General features: G+C 30.4%; 1 non-coding gene across 1 annotated transcript; it reads left to right on the top strand.

The window, feature by feature from the left end:
* Positions 1-2,563: 2,563 nt before the first annotated feature.
* Trnat-agu lies at positions 2,564-2,637 on the top strand. The gene has a single exon. It is a non-coding gene; the product is annotated as a tRNA-Thr (tRNA).
* Positions 2,638-19,342: the final 16,705 nt, after the last annotated feature.

Below are 19,342 nucleotides of genomic sequence, written 5' to 3'. Positions count from 1 at the left end.
TGATGGATTCCTATCCTTTACGAACTAAATTACGCGGCTAATACAGATGATAGATGTTTCTACAATTTCCTTTGTAATTTCATGTCATCGAAAATTAACTCTTTGCACTATTTTGTGCAAATCTACTTTTAATCACATGTTGTTAGAAATACCTTAGTCTTAGCTAGCTGTATTTTCATAACGTTAGAGGTATCATGGTAAGGTTAGGTTAGAGTGGCTGTCCTGGGGTGAGACACACGTAGACCATAGGGTCTGTTGTGATACCGAAAAAGGGTTGGCCCATCCCCGGCCACTACTCCATGAACTATTTGGAGCTGTTTAAGAACAGCAGAAGAGCTTTGACGTCGACGGACTCCAGGTCGGAGAGTTCGTCAAAGAGAGGCTGGCTCAAGTAAGTTCATCTGCTCATGACAAGAGCTGGGCAGTGACAGAGAAGATGAGACATTGTCTCCTTCTCCTCACCACTGTGACAGCTCCTGCAGTAGTCGTGATACACTGCCAGGCCCGGGCGTTCATGCCTGCTGCCCAACCAGTGTCCTGTAATAGCCGCAACAACTTTGCGAACAGAGGTCCTTGGAAGTGATATAAGATCTTCGGAACGCCTACGATTGTATTCAGACCATATCGGTAGTACCACAAGTACGTCCCTCCGTCCATCCGTCCATCTAGAGCAGGGCTTCTTAAACTATGGGTCGCGACCCCATTTGGGGTCGCGTAGCAAAATTCTAGGGTCGCGAGAGGTAAAAATACAATTTAACAGAAAATGTTTTTTAACTTGTAAAATTATTGTTATAAAGATAAAATAACAATTATTGTAGATAAATATATCATAAAATCTTCTAGTTCGTAAAGATTGTTTGTACCTGCATTTCTATTAAGAGTATTATACATAATAACTTGAATAACATTTACTATAAATTATGAAATGTTATTGGAATTAATAAAAAATATAAATTTATTTTTGTCAATCTCTAAAAGCCAAAATAATCCCGAGAAATAATTATCAACAAAATTTCTTGGTATTCTTGCTGAAGAAACAGCTTTAACACATATTAAATCCCAATATCGTTCAGCGATAAAAAATGTTGAAGAGGTCTTACGTCCAGCAGTTTCAAACATTCCACCAAGATTTGGTTTGTTATGCAATAAAAAACAGGCACATCTATCTCATGAAATTTTTAACTTATACTTTAATTTAATACTTACCACGCAACTACTTGAATATATTCGAGAGAATTAAGACGGTCAGAATCCACTTTTATTTTTGAAACTATAATAAATACAATTTTATAATTTTTTGTGCAATTTTTAATTTTAGATTTTTGTATGTTTCAAAACGAATTCTAAACTTATATATTTTCATATGTATATGTATATTGTTACCTAATAAATAAATCATCAAAAAGTATTAATTTATTTTTCTTTTATATTTGTATGGGGTCGTCAAGAAACTCGCAATCATAAATGGGGTCGTGAATTACAAAAGTTTAAGAAGCCCTGCTAGAGGTATTATAATAAAACGTCTTTAAAATATATCTTCAATATATTTATATGAAAATATCTCTCAGTGGATGGTGTATGTGGTGTTAGTAATAAATAAAACGATATATGAGATAAATTTCCACTTGACTAGTAAATGTCGATAATAACTATACTTCTATATTATCTCATGTAAATATGGGTGACTATTTTTATTTATGACAAGTATTGGGTTTTGTCTCATTCAATGTGTTAATATCATTCGACTACGTTCCACAGACCACATGTGTCGTCTCGTTCGATTCTTCTCTCAACCAAATACCCATCTACAGTCGAAATCGGTTACATCGACATTAAAACTGTTGTCTCCATACAACACCTATAGTAGAAATGTTTTGGACTATAGTCCAGGCATGGAGATATGAAGATACAGAACGTCAGCCTTTAAGCGGATGCGATAAGCGAAGCGAGATAGAAGACGAATTATTACTAATGTTAATTATACCATGTATATGAAATATACCAAGGTATACTAAGTTTAGTCCAAAGTTTGTATCGCTTAAAAATGTTGATGGTACGAACAAAATTTTGGTATAGGTGTTCCATAAAATCACCTAATTAGTTCATTTACGGTTGTCCATCCATTCGTCCACCCGTCTGTCAACACGATAACTCAAAAACGAAAAACGATATCAAGCTGAAATTTTTATAGCATACTAAAGACGTACAAGTGAGGTCAAGTTCGTAAATGAGCAACATAAGTCAATTGGGTCTTGGGTCCGTAACCCATCTTGTAGACCATTTAAGATAGAGGAAAAGTTTAAATGTAAAGAAAGTTCCTTATAAAAAATTAAACAACTTTTGTTTGAAATATTTTTTCTTACACATCACTGTTTATCCGTGAGAGCGCAAATTCTATTATACGTTTATATCAGTTATATGTGTGTGACATGTATGTATGTGTAATGTGACAGAGTAATCAAAACTGTCTATACATGGTATTTCAACAATTAACTGAGTCAATTGTTTGTTTTGCTCTTGTTTTGGAAGTATATTACAAAATCATTTTTTGAAGTTAATCAACGGCGCCGTGGCTTAGTTGGTTAAAGCGCCTGTCTAGTAAACAGGAGATCGTGAGTTCGAATCTCGCCGGGGCCTAGAATATTTAGTTTTGGAATTTTTTTATAGAATTCTTCATGCATTTCCGAGCATATTTTCGTATGGGTCCTATGTTTCTCGTATGGGTTATCCCAAACTAATCAGATATCGTTTATTTGTTGGAATGCTTAAGCTACAATTTTCCCCTGAATTCAAACTTTTACTGAGTTTTAAAATTAATCACTTAGTTACTCAGTTTCAGTGTTCAAAAATTTGCACTAAGTAGTTAAAACATTCCTGTGTAGTTTTTTTAGTTCTAGACCTGTGTAATTTGTGATTTTAATCGATGTCGCTATAACCAATTTTGACTGTACATCAATCCATATGTATAATGCACATAAATAAACTCGTATTTTGTAGCTCTGTAGAATGTACGAATCGAATGAGAGCTCTGCCTCTTTTTTTTTGTGTGTAGAATTTTATTGCATACTGTCAACCAAATTAGAACAGGACATAATTTTGTTAAAATGATCGTTTTACACATAACTTATGTAAAATTTGTTTTTTTCCATGTGGTCGCGGTGGTGGGGGATGAATTTATATGATTTAATCCATGTTTAAATGTCATGGTTTATCCGATTTAATAATGTTTATAATCATATTATATTAAATAATTCTGGGTTTTTTGTTGTTGTTTGTTTGTATACTTTACGTTTAAGACTAACTCATTACATGATTTATATAGGGTGGAATATTTAAAAAAGAACTTCTTCATCTTAAATACTCGGTCTACACTGAAATTTTTCTGCCTTAACTTTGATCCTTTTTATTTATTTATTTCACTTTTATCAAAATAAAAGGCATCCAATAAAACACTACTTAAACAAAGGATGTGTTTTATCATAGTGTGAAGGAGTGACCTAAATGCAAAATTACTACAAACTTCAACACAATATAGATAGTCTGATTTGTCCGTGATTACACTATCCGTTTCGATCAACTCAAATAACCTTTCTAATGTATTACGAACATTCAAGAGTTTTTCAAGAGATATTTTGGAAGAATATTTTAAACAATTAGTATTTTACATAACTACGTGGAGCCTGGTAAAGTGAGACATCAAAGGACCTCCAACTTTGTCTCACTTGCAGAGGTATTCCACTTACTCAGTGTCTCAGATATCCAGGTATATAAATAAAAATCTGTCTCATTACTTTCTCCACAAATTGTTTAGAAAATTATAAGCAAACACTGTTCAAGTTCAGGATATTCTTATAAACGTTCACGTTTTAGTTTTCCTTGATCTTCAGGACATGGTGATTGAATTTTATCTTTATTCTGAATTATTCAACAAAAATATGTGGATTTTGGAATATTAAATTCGACACAGACATTGCGTGTCTTCCCAATTTCATAAACGGATATTATCTTCAGTTTTTCCCGTACTGATAACGATTTGAGCCTTCGTTTCGGCATTTTTCATACATACGTATGATAGTAAAGCAAAACTATAACTGAAGATCATTCAGGCTCAAAATTAGTTAAGTGCGGAATTTGGGGGTAGATTAATAAGAAGCTATTTTTTGATTGGCTAACTACAAAACGAGCTATTTGAGATTATAGATTAAAATGACTCACCCTGTATATAAAATATACAAAGGTATCTATTGTTATTTAACAAATTGTATAAAAAAATATTACTTCATTTGTGACAGTATGATCGATAATGTACCCGTTACTTATTTAAGGGGGGATTTATAATGATACATAAATGTAAATAATGGATCGGTAGGTAGACTTTCATATGTAACCACAAAACTAGGATCCAATCAATTTTTAACTATGTAAACTTAAATTTGTTAAGGTGACATTTTTCATCAATTTGATCATCCAAGTATTGACTTTTTTTTACGTAGGTTAGGTGGATAGTCATATTTGTTTTTTATACAAAGCGTGTGTATCATCAGAATATTTTTCATAAATTTAAAATGGTTTTTGTTGCTTTTGTGATTTTTCTTTGGTTGTTGGAAAGAAGTCATTATGTAATAAGTGATTGTAAATGATTGATTGTTATAAAACACAGTTAAGTCTTGATAATCGAAAACGTCCAACAATCGGAACATTTTTCATCTGACCACAGTTAGGTATGAAACTCAACACTGCTATACAACCTAAAATGCCTATATATAGGCTAGTCGTCATCGAAATAACTAAGGAACAAGAATTAGTCGAAAATTTATTACAAGTAATTCTTACAAAAATTTAAATGAAAATTACTTTTAATAGATTTGAATAATGTTCGAAAACAATTACTGTATACCGGGTGTTCTATAATTGTCTGCAGAACTTTCGCTTTCCGAATTAGCTGAGAAAAAAAAGAAGAAAATGATGAATCTACCAAATTTGGATCTAAGGCCTTATTTACGAGATAATATCCTACTCTTATACGAATAAATTAGTAAAAATTATATTCAAAATTAAATTCATCCAATAAAACACCACTTAAACAGAGGATGCGTTTTATCATTGTGTGAAGCAGTGACCTAAATGCAAAATTACTACAAAAAAAAAAACTCTTTTTTACGTTTATTTGATATAAGAGTAGGTTAATTATCTCGTAAATAAGGCCTCAGATCCAAATTTGGTAAAGAACATTTTTTTCTTTTTTTTTCTCAGCTTATTCAGGAAGCGTAAGTTTTGTAGACAATTTTAGAACACCCGGTATAATTACGATGTACATGAGTATACTTTTGTGTGTGACACATTTGTGTCACAATTATATGACACAATGTGTGGAAGACAAGCCAAGCAGAGCAAAGCAACGCAAAGCCATGCGATGCCATCATATCAAACAATAATAGTGTTGATAATGCATATAAGGATAATTGTTTAAAATATTTTCAACTTGATTCTAATGTAAAACAGGCCTTTACAAATTTACTAATTGCGTTCCATGAATAATCATAATGAATGTTATATACCGGATGGAATATTTAACTTCACTTATTTGAATTTGTATTACAAAATATCCTCAATTTGGGACTTGATGTTTTAATTCTTCGGGATTCTTCTGGGGCGTCACCAAAGGGAGGAAGATAAGGACAGCTGCCTTCTTTTAGAGATTCACAAAAATAGTTCAATGTCCCAAGAAATTAAGCTGACGAAATCTTGAAGTCTCTATTAGTTCACGGCCTGCACCCGCTTTTCGTAGAACAAGTTCATTTGTTGTTCGTTGAGTCCATGATATCCGCTGGGAGGGACGAAGGAACCACATTTCTGTCGCAGCTAATAGTTTATAGTTTTTCAGCAGCAGTTGACACTGTCTATTTAAGATTTCTTATATACATGGTATAAAAACTGTGTATTTTAGGGATAAAATACTTTAAATATGAATTGTTAAGCGTAAGATTTCCAAAAAGATTTCGGAAAAATCGTGTTGAATCCCTTGGGCGATGAAACAGAACCTGTTAAAAATGTTCCACTCAATATAAAATGATTCATGCAATAATGTTCACAAAATATTTTGAAAGGCAAAACAATTATTTGAAGAAATTAGATATTTTATGACTAAAATAAGAATAGCTATTTAGAAAACAGAGAATTCATTATTCTCACAAATACATCCATTCTCATTCGTATTGTACATGTAATTTGCATACCTTCACAATACTATAATCTATATGTATATACATTGTATTCAAAAAGTTTTATAGTATCTACCTATATAGTATATACCTATATAGTATATACATATACATACATAGTATATATTCACCTAACGTCGCCAATTAAATATACTAAAGTGTACTATTAATTATTACTAGATGTACTATATGTTTGCTATTGCGGTCGCTTGTCGGTAACTTGTTTTGTATTTAGCATTAAGAAGTTTAACTCCATATTATAATTATCATCTTAAGGTTATTCGATTTCATTATAAACAAGTGAAAAACAAACAATTGACTGAATTAATTGTTGAAATACCATGTATAGGCAATGTTGATTACGCCATCCTTACTTAAAAAAGGAAGCCATACATACATGTCACACACACAATATTCGAACCTAATTTGCGTTCTCACGGGTAAATAGTCATGAAGGAACATATCTTATACATTTAAACTTTTGTTCCATCTCTAACGGTTTACGAGATCCAAGACCTAATTGACCTATGTTGCTCCTTTACGAACTCAACCTTACTTTTTACATCCTAAACACGCTATAAAAATTTCAACTTGGTATCTTTTTTTGTTTTTGAGTTATCGTGATGACAGACGGACAGGCAAACAACGGACGGACGGACAACTGGAAATGGGCTAGTTAGGTGATTTTATGAGCACCTATACTAAAATTTTGTTCGTAGTGTCAATATTTTTAAGTGTTACAAACTTGGGACTAAACTTAGTATACCTTGATATATTTCATACATACATGGTATAATGAAAAGATGCAATCAAAAATTTGATATTAGAACTAAATTAAGTAATTAATTTAATTCTTTTTTACCGGAAGGTTAAATTAAATTGTTAGTATCTAGGTTAAATATTGATTGTTTATAAGGGTATTGCGAGTAAATCGAACAACCTTTAAAAAAGTTTAACGTATTATAATAATAATTATTATCGTCTTAAACACTATTTTTAAAATGAGGTTTTCTTTTTGTAATACTCGAATATTTTTTGTGTTTTCAAGAGAGTTTTTTTTCGAATTTTTTCTTTAAAAAAAAAAAAACAGTACTTAGAAAAGTACTTTATGAGAAAAAATAATGTTTTGTTTTTTAAGTGAAACTACTTTATAAAGATCTTAACGTGTTCTTTAGTGCTACATTGATCAACTTTGATTCATCTTATTGAATGTAGGTATCAAATGATTCAGTATGTTGACCGTTTACTCCAAATATATTACGAAACAGAAAAGATCGAAATTTTTGGGTACATATATAAAATAAATGAAAGTTAATTTTGGGAAATTAAAAAAGAAAATAAAACCTTCACTAGGTGTACTCAAATGAGACTAGATTCCACCAAATCTGGATCCCCTTCGACCATGAATTGTTTGAACATGTGATTCTGAAATTGAATGGTTCCCGCTGAGGCCTTTCATAAACAAATATACGATTATATCAGCTATAACAACATCGTTTAACAAAATTCATTGACGCTTTTGGTCGATATATCGGCTATAATGACCGGCGCAACCAGATTTGCCTTATTGCCTTCATTACTAGTTATATAATGAAAAATTTGATGAATTTACTAAAATTAATTAATTGTTGAATCAAAATTCGGAAAATGAACATACCAGCACTAATTTTCATTGTTTATCGGTCACATTATATAAGTATAATACGATATGCTTACGTAAGCAAGCCAGTCTGGTAAGTTTTTGTGATTTTGAATGGTTTTGTTATCAACATTGTAAATTTTCTCCACAAAGGAGTGGTTCGAATGAGAAACAACTCTGATATTTTTCTGAGGAACTCATAAATATTTGAAAAATTATCACTTTTCTTCACAATTGAAGTCTTCAAAATTCTACAGATACTAATAAGCTACAAATACTGAAAATACAGTCATTTGGGCTGGGTGCCTGGATAATTAAAAATCGATGGCAACGAAGAGGCAAACAAATTAGCCAAAATGGATGTACGTACCTACAACATTAAACGGTTCAGAACCATTTTATGGGGTATCACAAAGCTCAATAAAAGCCAAATTAAGAATGGAAAGTACATGGACACTTCAACCGCTTTTGTAATAATACAACGAAAAAACTTTTTCTCCTCCCCGCTTCGTTCCGCTGTGCTAAGTGGAGTTACCGTTATTCGCCTTCGTCGAGCAGAAATTAATTAGCTAGACCGATCGATAAAAATATCAAAATAAAATCAAGCAAATCAAAAAAAGGTAAATGAACAAGCGTACTTGTTTGAGAGCCACTGCTTGCAATAAGATTATATGTTATAAATGGGGAGTACTTAATAATTTGTGATACGGAGGGCTATGATTTTATTGCTCCTGCAGGATACTAGTTACCTTGCAGGGTTTGTATAAGTTGGGGCAGTATAATCAGCCCAGGTCTGTCACCTTTCATGGCTCACGTCATCGGGCTTTCTTTTCATTCCCTGATCGGGCCCTGGTTGCAAGTCGTGCAGTAATCGGGCACTTTCTACCAGGGTGATCCTACTTTAAAATACATATAGACAAGTAAACTTTGCCATAAACTTTATCGTGTGTCTATGTCCGCATTGCTCATAGAGGAGAAAGCGAGACGGGCTTACGACTCTTCTACCTATCTCAGTTTCTCTGATAGTAAAGAGATAAGTAGAAGAAAAATGTTGTCTCTCTGTCTTACTTCTATTTTTGGTTGTCACTATCTTACTTGTATTTTAAGTCCCGTTTGCCCATGCCTGACATAGACTAGTCTGCGCAATAAAAGACGAATTTTGGGGATCCAAGAAAGAAAAAAAGGAGTCTAAAACAAAAGAATGTTACCAACGTAAAGATTTGAACTCATTATAAAATCATTGTTTTTATTATACTTGGTTATTTTGTAATTTTTTCGTTTATGACTTTTAATATATTTTGTCTGGCTAAATAAAAGAACACAAATGATTATAAAAGATTCTTGATTATGGTAAGCATGTCCAAAACCAGAATTATTTTATTATGCACCCTTTTAATAGTTGGATCATCAATTTACTTGAATAATGTCAACAAGTCTCTAATTATATTGTGTACGATGTATGCTCTTACAACTAGAATTTCTAAACTTATTCTATTATATTTTAAAAGTTAATGATTGGAATGCATAACGGAAGTCTTGTTATAGAAACTTATATAAGTATAAATATATTAATGACATTATGCTTCTCTCTCCATATTATTCACCAAAATATCATCATTAATTATAATTAACGCGACAATTGATTCATTTCGGTGACATATTTTTTTATTCGACACATTCGAACCGTAATTATTATTTTAAAGTACCCGTATTTAGATGTATGATATAATAATTTGTCATCGGACTTTCAGATATAATATATTAGATTTGAGTTCGGAGCAAGTCTTAGAAGATCTCATTTTTTTAGACCGGGCTTTTTATTAATTTTTTTATTGTTCAAAGTTGGCTAAAAAAATGATGAATCATGTAGGTTATCCTTTTCAATTGGATATTTCTATATCAAAACATCTAGAGATTCTATCTCTAGAAAATTGCAAAAAATCGAGCAAATTTTGATGTTTCCGATTTCGATAAAACTTAGTTTATAAGGTAATTTTGACCCAAAAATTACGAATATCGTGTTTATTTTCCGATTGGTTCGAGTGTTTTCGAGATATCGCATGAAATCTACTTGAAATGAAGGATACCTTAAAAACTACTCGCCCTACCATTAAATAAACCCGATTTTTGAATTTTTTGGATCAAATTAGCCTTATAAACTGAGTTTTATCAAAATCTGAAACTAAAAATTTTTTCCAATTTTTTCGATTTTTTCTAAGGGGTACCCCTTAAGAAAATTTCAAAAAATCGAGAAAATTTTGATGTTTCCGATTTCGATAAAACTTAGTTTATAAGGTAATTTTGACCAAAAAATTATGAAAATCGTGTTTATTTTCCGATTGAATCAGTAGTTTTCGAGATATCACATGAAATCGGCTTGAAATGAGCGATATCTTAAAAGCTACTCGCCGTATCATCAAATAAACCCGATTTTTGAATTTTTTGGATCAAATTAGCCTTATAAACTGAGTTTTATCAAAATCTGAAACTAAAAATTTTTTCCAATTTTTTCGATTTTTTCTAAGGGGTACCCCTTAAGAAAATTTCAAAAAATCGAGAAAATTTTGATGTTTCCGATTTCGATAAAACTTAGTTTATAAGGTAATTTTGACCAAAAAATTATGAAAATCGTGTTTATTTTCCGATTGAATCAGTAGTTTTCGAGATATCACATGAAATCGGCTTGAAATGAGCGATATCTTAAAAGCTACTCGCCGTATCATCAAATAAACCCGATTTTTGAATTTTTTGGATCAAATTAGCCTTATAAACTGAGTTTTATCAAAATCTGAAACTAAAAATTTTTTCCAATTTTTTCGATTTTTTCTAAGGGGTACCCCTTAAGAAAATTTCAAAAAATCGAGAAAATTTTGATGTTTCCGATTTCGATAAAACTTAGTTTATAAGGTAATTTTGACCAAAAAATTATGAAAATCGTGTTTATTTTCCGATTGAATCAGTAGTTTTCGAGATATCACATGAAATCGGCTTGAAATGAGCGATATCTTAAAAGCTACTCGCCGTATCATCAAATAAACCCGATTTTTGAATTTTTTGGATCAAATTAGTCTTATAAACTGAGTTTCATCAAAATCTGAAACTAAAAATTTTTTCCGATTTTTTTGATTTTTTCTAAGGGGTACCCCTTAAGAAAATTGCAAAAAATCGAGAAAATTTTGATGTTTCCGATTTCGATAAAACTTAGTTTATAAGGTAATTTTGACCCAAAAATTATGAAAATCGTGTTTATTTTCCGACAGGATGATTAGTTTTCGAGATATCGCATGAAATCGTTTTGAAATTAGCGATATCTTAAAAACTACTCACCCTATCACCAAATAAACCGGATTTTTGAATTTTTTGGATCAAATTAGCCTTATAAACTGAGTTTTATCCAAATCTAGAACTAAAAATTTTTTTCGATTTTTTCGATTTTTTCTAAGGGGTACCCATTAAGAAAATTTCAAAAAATCGAGAAAATTTTGATGTTTCCGATTTTGATAAAACTTAGTTTATAAGGTAATTTTGACCCAAAAATTATGAAAATCGTGTTTATTTTCCGATTGAATCAGTAGTTTTCGAGATATCGCATGAAATCGGTTTGAAATGAGCGATATCTTAAAAGCTACTCGCCGTATCATCAAATAAACCCGATTTTTGAATTTTTTGGATCAAATTAGCCTTATAAACTGAGTTTCATCAAAATCTGAAACTAAAAATTTTTTCCGATTTTTTCGATTTTTTCTAAGGGGTACCCCTTAAGAAAATTGACAGGATGATTAGTTTTCGAGATATCGCATGAAATCGCTTTGAAATTAGCGATATCATAAAAACTACTCTCCCTATCATCAAATAACTATCAATCAAAAGCCAAAAATAACTCATTACTTCACTACAAAACATGTATTTGGTTTATATGTATGTACCGTGCAATAAACCAAAACTTTTTTAACAATACTGTAGGTTTACAATTACGTTCAGAAAATAAAAAAGAAAATAATTACCCACAACATTTTGAGTTCCCGTGTGACTTTTGAAACACATTGTGTATTTGATTGTAATAAAGTACAATTTTAAAATAAATTCTCATTAGCAAATTTAAGACAAAATAAAGTTTTTTGATTGCTTGAAACCATAATAAATTTTTACTCTTAAGTATATAAAATAAAACAATTCAATAACTTGAACAAATTGATTACAAAACATTGTGTGTTCTCATATCAAAATACACAAATTTTTGTACAATATAGACTTATTGGAGAATAAGAATAAGGAATAATAGGTAGATCTGTTGTTCTCATCATTGTTTGAAGTTTGTAATCGTATGTACCGTACATGAAGCTTTTGTAAAATATCTATCATCTGTGCTTTATGGATTTTCTCTTGTCGTTTATTTCAAAAAGTTTGTATGTTTAAAGTTGTTTTCTCATGCTAGAAAATTCTAAATTTTTGTATACTTTGTAAGGGCATTTTAATTCAATTACCTACCATAAATTACAATTCGATAAAAAATTATTAGAATCCAAAAAATTTCATTTTGCTCTATCACATCCAAATTTTATTCAATTTTGATAAACCAAGTATGTAATCCTACTAAATTTGGGCTATAATTTTCAAATTTGTTATAAAAATTAACCTAGCTCTAACAGGTTTCAATAGTGTGGAGTGCTGGTCCCGGAATTAAGAACATACGTGACAGCTAGCAAAAAACTGACATCACAGATGAAAAGATTGACCCAAAATTAGTGAGTTTCAAAAAAAATTCCAATTAGATCGGATCAAATTTGCTTGTGCTACCAAAAGAATAGAATTTTTTAACTTTATGACGTCATCAGAATCCAAAAAATTTAATTTTTCTCTATCATATCCAAGTTTTATCCAATTTTGATAAACAAAGTATGTAATCCTACTAAATTTGGGTCATATTTTTCAAATTTGTGATCAAAATTAACCTAGCTCTAACAGGTTTCAAGAATGCGGAGTCCTGGTCTCGGTATTAAGTACATACGTGATAGCTAGCAAAAACCTGACATCACAGCTGAAAAGAATGACCCAAAAATAGTGGGTTTAAAAAAAAATTCCAATTAGATCGGATCAAATTTGCCAGTGCTACCAAAAAAATCGAATTTTTTAACTTTATGACGTCATCAAAATCCAAAAAATTTAATTTTGCTCTATCACATCCAAATTTTATCCAATTTTGATAAACAAAGTATGTTATCCTACTAAATTTGGGTCATATTTTTCAAATTTGGGATCAAAATTAACCTAGCTCTAACAGGTTTCAAGAATGTGGAGTCCTGTTCTCGGTATTAAGTACATACGTGACAGCTAGCAAAAAACTGACATCACAGCTGAAAAGAATGACCCAAAAATAGTGGGTTTCAAAAAAAATTCCAATTAGATCGGATCAAATTTGCCTCTGCTACCAAAAAAATCGAATTTTTTAACTTTATGACGTCATCAAAATCCAGAAAATTTAATTTTGCTCTATCACATCCAAATTTTATCCAATTTTGATAAACAAAGTATGTTATCCTACTAAATTTGGGTCATGTTTTTCAAATTCGGGATCAAAATTAACCTATTTCTAACAGGTTTCAAGAATGTGGAGTCCTGGTCTCCGTATTAAGTACAAACGTGATAGCTAGCAAAAAACTGACATCTCAGCTGAAAAGAATGACCTAAAAATAGTGGGTTTCAAAAAAAATTCCAATTAGATCGGATCAAATTTGCCTCTGCTACCAAAAAAATAGAATTTTTTAACTTTATGACGTCATCGAAATCCGAAAAAATTAATTTTGCTCTATCATATCCAAATTTTATCCAATTTTGATAAACCAAGTATGTAATCCTACTAAATTTAGGTCATACTTTTCAGATTTGTGATCAAAATTAACCTATCTCTAATTGATTTCAATAATGTGGAGTCCTGGTCTGGGAATTAAGCACATACGTGATAGCTAGCGAAAAACTGGCATCACAGATGAAAAGATTGACCCAAAATTAGTGGGTTTAAAAAAAAATTCCAATAAGATCAGATCAAATTTGCCTGTGCTATCAAAAAAATTGAATTTTTTAACTTTATGAATCCAAAAAATTTAGTTTTGCGTTATCAGTAGATATAAACAATAACAAATTCGAAAACAAGAAACACTTTCAATTTTTCTTGAATATATTTTCATTTTTAGAATCATTTATTTATTTAATGTTTACGATACATGCTGTGTGCTAGTACATTCATTTCCTTTTTCTTGTGAAATTAGAAAGCTCTCTACTGTATTCTGGCTGACTGCAACATGTAAACAAACTCTCAAATCAGTAATAAAATAATAAAAAAAACAAGAAGCTTCCGTTGAAATTTTAATACAATAAACTATATACTACACATAAACTTAATTTGTGCTCAAGACAACTTCTTACCTACAGGATGTGTAAACACTCCTCTTTTTTTTGTTTTGGTTTTGTTTGAAAGCTCAATAGTATATTGTCTATTAATAGTCTGATCTCGTTTTGAAAACTTATAAACATAAATGTGTAACTTTAATAATAAATCATAAGTGTGTTAAAAATAACTATCTGATTTGAGCCTCACAGCACCTCCGTACATGTATACACATTTTAGACTCTTCTATGCTTAGAGTTCCGTTCTCGAAATTACTAAAAAATTGGCGATGATCTTCAAAATCGATTCAGTTTTGAAAAGGCATGAGATATAATTTTAACATATGGAAATGAATGGTCAAATAAACCTCAATTCATTTCGAAAGGATAAAATAATTAGGTAATTCAAAATAATAAGTCAAAACAACAAACTCAAATATTTTAATTTCAATTAAAATATTTTAAAAAATTTGTCCCAAAAAATGATAGCTCTCTAAGTGTCCTTTTCATCACATCTAATGTCCTTGACCATCAATTTGATATTGATTTAAGAAGGAGTGTTATAAGTTTAAAGCGTTTATTTGTGCGTCTGTGTGTTTCTCAGTGACATCGTAGACCCTAAACGTTCGAACCGCCTTGATTGAGAACATTTTATAGCTAAGTTTCCAAAAATTGGTTTACAAGGAATAAATCGCATTTGTTGAGGGTTTTTTAAATTTTATAAATTTCACTAAAATGGAGGAGGTGCACTCAGCCTCTGCAATTGAGAAGCTGATAAATGAAATTATCAGCGGAAAGGCTGTAAAACACATATATGGTATCACAAAGGTTCTCTATAGCCTAAGTGTGTCTTTCTTGGACAGCCAATATAACCTAACCTAACCTTTTATTTAAGGGTTAAATTTAGTGTAATTTGACATATGACATTCTTTTGTTTTAAATATAAAAATACTTATATTATGAAAAATTATTACATTAGTTTGAATTTTTATAGATAAATCATCTTATTTTGTTCATTAAAAAGAGAATCTCCACATTTGAATGAGATGCATAGAGGATAAAACAATGTGTAACATTGTAAATGGTACACACTGTAAACATATTTTACACCTGATAATTTAAACTATTTTCAAAAATGATTTATAACATTTAATTTATTTTTGTACTAACAATGTTTTAAAAACACCAAACAACTAATAACACAACATAACACTACACACACATCAGAATAAAATTCTTTTCAAATTATAAATATTGTTTATTTGCTATAGATTGAACAAGTTTTTTTAGTTTTATTTTTAGAAATAATCATAATAATTCTTTTCAAGCACGTTTCAGGGATTTCAACGTTAAATATATCTGAATATAAGCATTTTAATCTCGAGTTTTTTTTAGAATGTATTTATCTATGTTTGTTTCACATTTTCTTCTTTTTATAGTATGTATATGAAATATATCAAGGTATACTAAGTTAAGTCCCAAGTTTGTAACGCTTGAAAATATTGATGCTATGAACAAAATTTTGGTATATCTCTATCTCTATATATTATAAATGCGAAAGTAAGCATGTTTGTTTGTTTGTTACGCTTTCACGCTAAAACTAGCGAATGGTTTTTCATGAAACTGTACAGCAATATAGCGAATATATCAGAATAACACATGAGATATAATTTAAAAAGATATATTAATAAAAAAAAGAAAAAATTAAAAATTAATTTGATTTGACATTACCATAAATTACAGATTTCTGTAAAAATAGTCAATATAAAATATTTCATGGCCATCTTTTCTGATATACTCAATGAATAATTATGACTTATTATACATTTAAAAAAATAGAAAACCATACATATATTTTACCTGTGTAAAACAATCCTTGCCATTATTTCAAGTGTTATAGAAAGGGAATAAGCGAGGGCAATCTTTATCAATCTTTACTTTTAAACCCAGCGAAGCGGGTGGGTATCACTCTAGTGTGTTCATAAAATCACCTAATTAGTACATTTCCGGTTGTCAGTCTGTCTGTTGTCTGTCCGTCTGCCTTCACGATAACTCAAAAACGAAAACAGATATCGAGCTGAAATTTATAGCGTGCTCTGCACGTAAAAACTGAGGTCGAGTTTGTAAATGAGCAACATAGATCAATTGAGTCTTGGGGCCGTAAGACCCATCTTGCAAGCCGTTAGAGATAGAACAAAAATTTAAATATAAAAAATGTTCCTCATAAAAAAATAAACAATTTTTGTTACCCGTGAGAGCGCAAGCAATGCCCAAATTTTATAGTATATATTATATATGGATATATCAGTTATGTATGTGTGACATGAATGCATGTTTAATGTAACAGAGTAATCAGCTCTGTCTATACATGGTATTCCAACAATTAACTCGGTCAATTGATTGTTTTCACTTGTTTTTTACTAGTTTTTCCGTTGAATGATTAGCATATTCATTCCATAGGATATACACTTTTTTCGTCATGTGTCTTTATCTTAAACTTCTCTTATCATTATCTAATTTTCTTTTATCATATACATAAATAAATTATGTAAACATGAAAAATATGTCTAGAATATTGCATATTTTATGTTTTAAAACGCCCTTTCCCACTTTTCTATTCTCTTGTAAAATATATATTTTTTCATTCTCATTTTTACCACTATTTAAGGGTTAAATTTAAAATGTATTTTGACACATGACATTCATTTGTTTTTAATAACATACAATTTAAATAATTTGGTTGTGAATTTTTAATTGTAATTTTTTACATTAATGTTCAATTGTTTTTGAAGTATTCATAATTAATTTTTTTTTTCGTCGATTAGTTTATGAAAGTAACGGAATCCTAAAAAGAATCTCATTAAATAAAATGTCAAAAAAAACAAAAACACAAAATGAGAGATTAGAAAATTTAAATTTTCAAGATCTGTGAATACGATTAATAAATAATACATATATATCTTGAAACTCGCCTACTTATTTCACACAGATCTACAAACACTGATTGTTATTATTACAGTTGTGATAGATCCAATTTAAAAGTAACAGATTATTCGAACAGCCTTAAGTCTATGTGGTTTAGGGTTTAGAGTTACTTTTAGTGTATGGAGTTGCTATCTTTTAAAAAATGAATTATAACCTCTTTTTGTTTTAAAGATAAATGAACGTAGGTCAGTCTGATTGGTCAATGGCTTAAGCTGTTTACTAAATTAAACAACTTGTTTTTACGTCTGTATGCTGCTACAAAGTAGAAATGTAATTATACGACTATTGTTTACAATACACCGAAAAATCAAAAAGGATTGGTTCGGTGATTCAAACATGATTCCTCACTTTTGGCATATTCAGTAAATGATATTTATCTGATTCAATTTATTTTGTGGACTGTCTTTCAAAGCATATGTGTATTGGGTGATACAATTTTAACCTTCGAACTAAGAAGGGGTGTTATAAATTTTACCGTCTGTGTGTCTGTCTGTGGAATCGTAGCGCCTAAACGGATGAAACGATTTTGATTTTTTGGTTTTGTTTGAAAAGTACTTTAACGAAGAATTTTCTTAGCTTTCAAGTGCGAATTTAGGGTTCCATACTCGAAAAAACTAAAAATTGGCGATGATCTTCGAAATCGGCTCAGTTTGGAAAAGGTTTTAAGGAAAAACCTAATGTAATGCAGAGGGTTCTTAGATATGTTTCAAATGCGAGTTAAGGGAAAGTTTAAGAGAAGTTTTAAGGGAAAGTTTTAGGGATCATAATCTCTTTTGCGCTCAAGGACGCTTTTCACTAAATTAAGTTCTCGTTTATTATGTTTTCATAGATTTCCCCAACACTAGTCAGTGAAAATTTAAAAAAATTATTTAAAATTAAAACCTTGTGTCCGACTAATTAAGGGTGTATGAACACGCTAGTGGGGACACAAATTTAAAAAAATATACATTTTCAATTTTGATGGTGAATAATGTTATAACTTGACAATATAAGATGAACTGGCCGCAACTGATATTCCCATATAATACATACTACACAATTTACGTATAATTTGCGCCCTCGCGGGTAAAAAATGATCTCAACGAAAAAAAACAAAAGGTTAAAAAAACAAAAGTTGTTTTTTTTGATAAGGAACATTTTTTATACTTTACTCTAACCGTTTACAAAATGAGTCCTAAGGACCCAAGACCCAATTGACCTATGTTGCTCATTTACGAACTCGACCTCACTTTTTACGTTCTCAGCACGCTTTAAAAATTTCAGTTTCATATATTTTTTCGTTTTTGAGTTATCGTGTATAAAGACGGACGGACAGACTTGGAACAAAACTGAATATACCTTGCATATTACGATTTTAATCATTTTCAATTTTAGAAAATTTTGCAACGCATTGTATGAACATTGAATTTTGAAAGGAAATGTAATCAATTTGATTTTCTTTGTTTTTCTTATAACGTTGCTTATATTGTATCGTCGTATCGTTTTCTAGGATGATCATCGTTATCAAACGTCGGAGTCGGGCGACTTTGGTAAAGGCAAGCAGTAAGCACTGTTCTATAGTGAATTTGATACGATTATATACAATACGTGCACACTGCACATGTCATAAGAGGAAAATATAATATGCACTGTAATTAATAAGATCTATGCTTACATAGCTACTCCTTTTGTATAGATAATTTTCTTGCACAAATGCCAGGGAGTTTAAGTTTTCTTATGTGTACATTATGATTAGGAAAAGTGATAAATTGTATAATTTTAGTGTATATGAAATCAGTTTAGGTACCACTTAAAATTGGGTATTGTTTATTAATAAAAAATGTCTATAAAAGTAGTTCGGCCGACACTTGACTAGTCATCTAATCAATGTCTTGGTTCGAGTGTGTTTTCTTCAATTCTCTTTACTTAAGGATGTATGAGCATGACAACAATGTTTGATTTAAAGGCTCAAAATTTGTTTGTAGGTAGTCTTTTACTCAAAGAATATGTGGTTAAAATTTCAGCTTAGTTAACCGTGCAAATTTTTAAGAATAAAGTCATTAAAAATGGATATAAAATACATTGGCTCTTATGGAGGAATCTCAAAAAACGACATATTTTGGAAGTTTTTGAT

This window comes from Chrysoperla carnea, chromosome X (assembly GCF_905475395.1).
Source record: "Chrysoperla carnea chromosome X, inChrCarn1.1, whole genome shotgun sequence".
Lineage (NCBI taxonomy): Eukaryota > Metazoa > Arthropoda > Insecta > Neuroptera > Chrysopidae > Chrysoperla > Chrysoperla carnea.
This window is presented reverse-complemented; position numbering and strand designations above follow the sequence as displayed.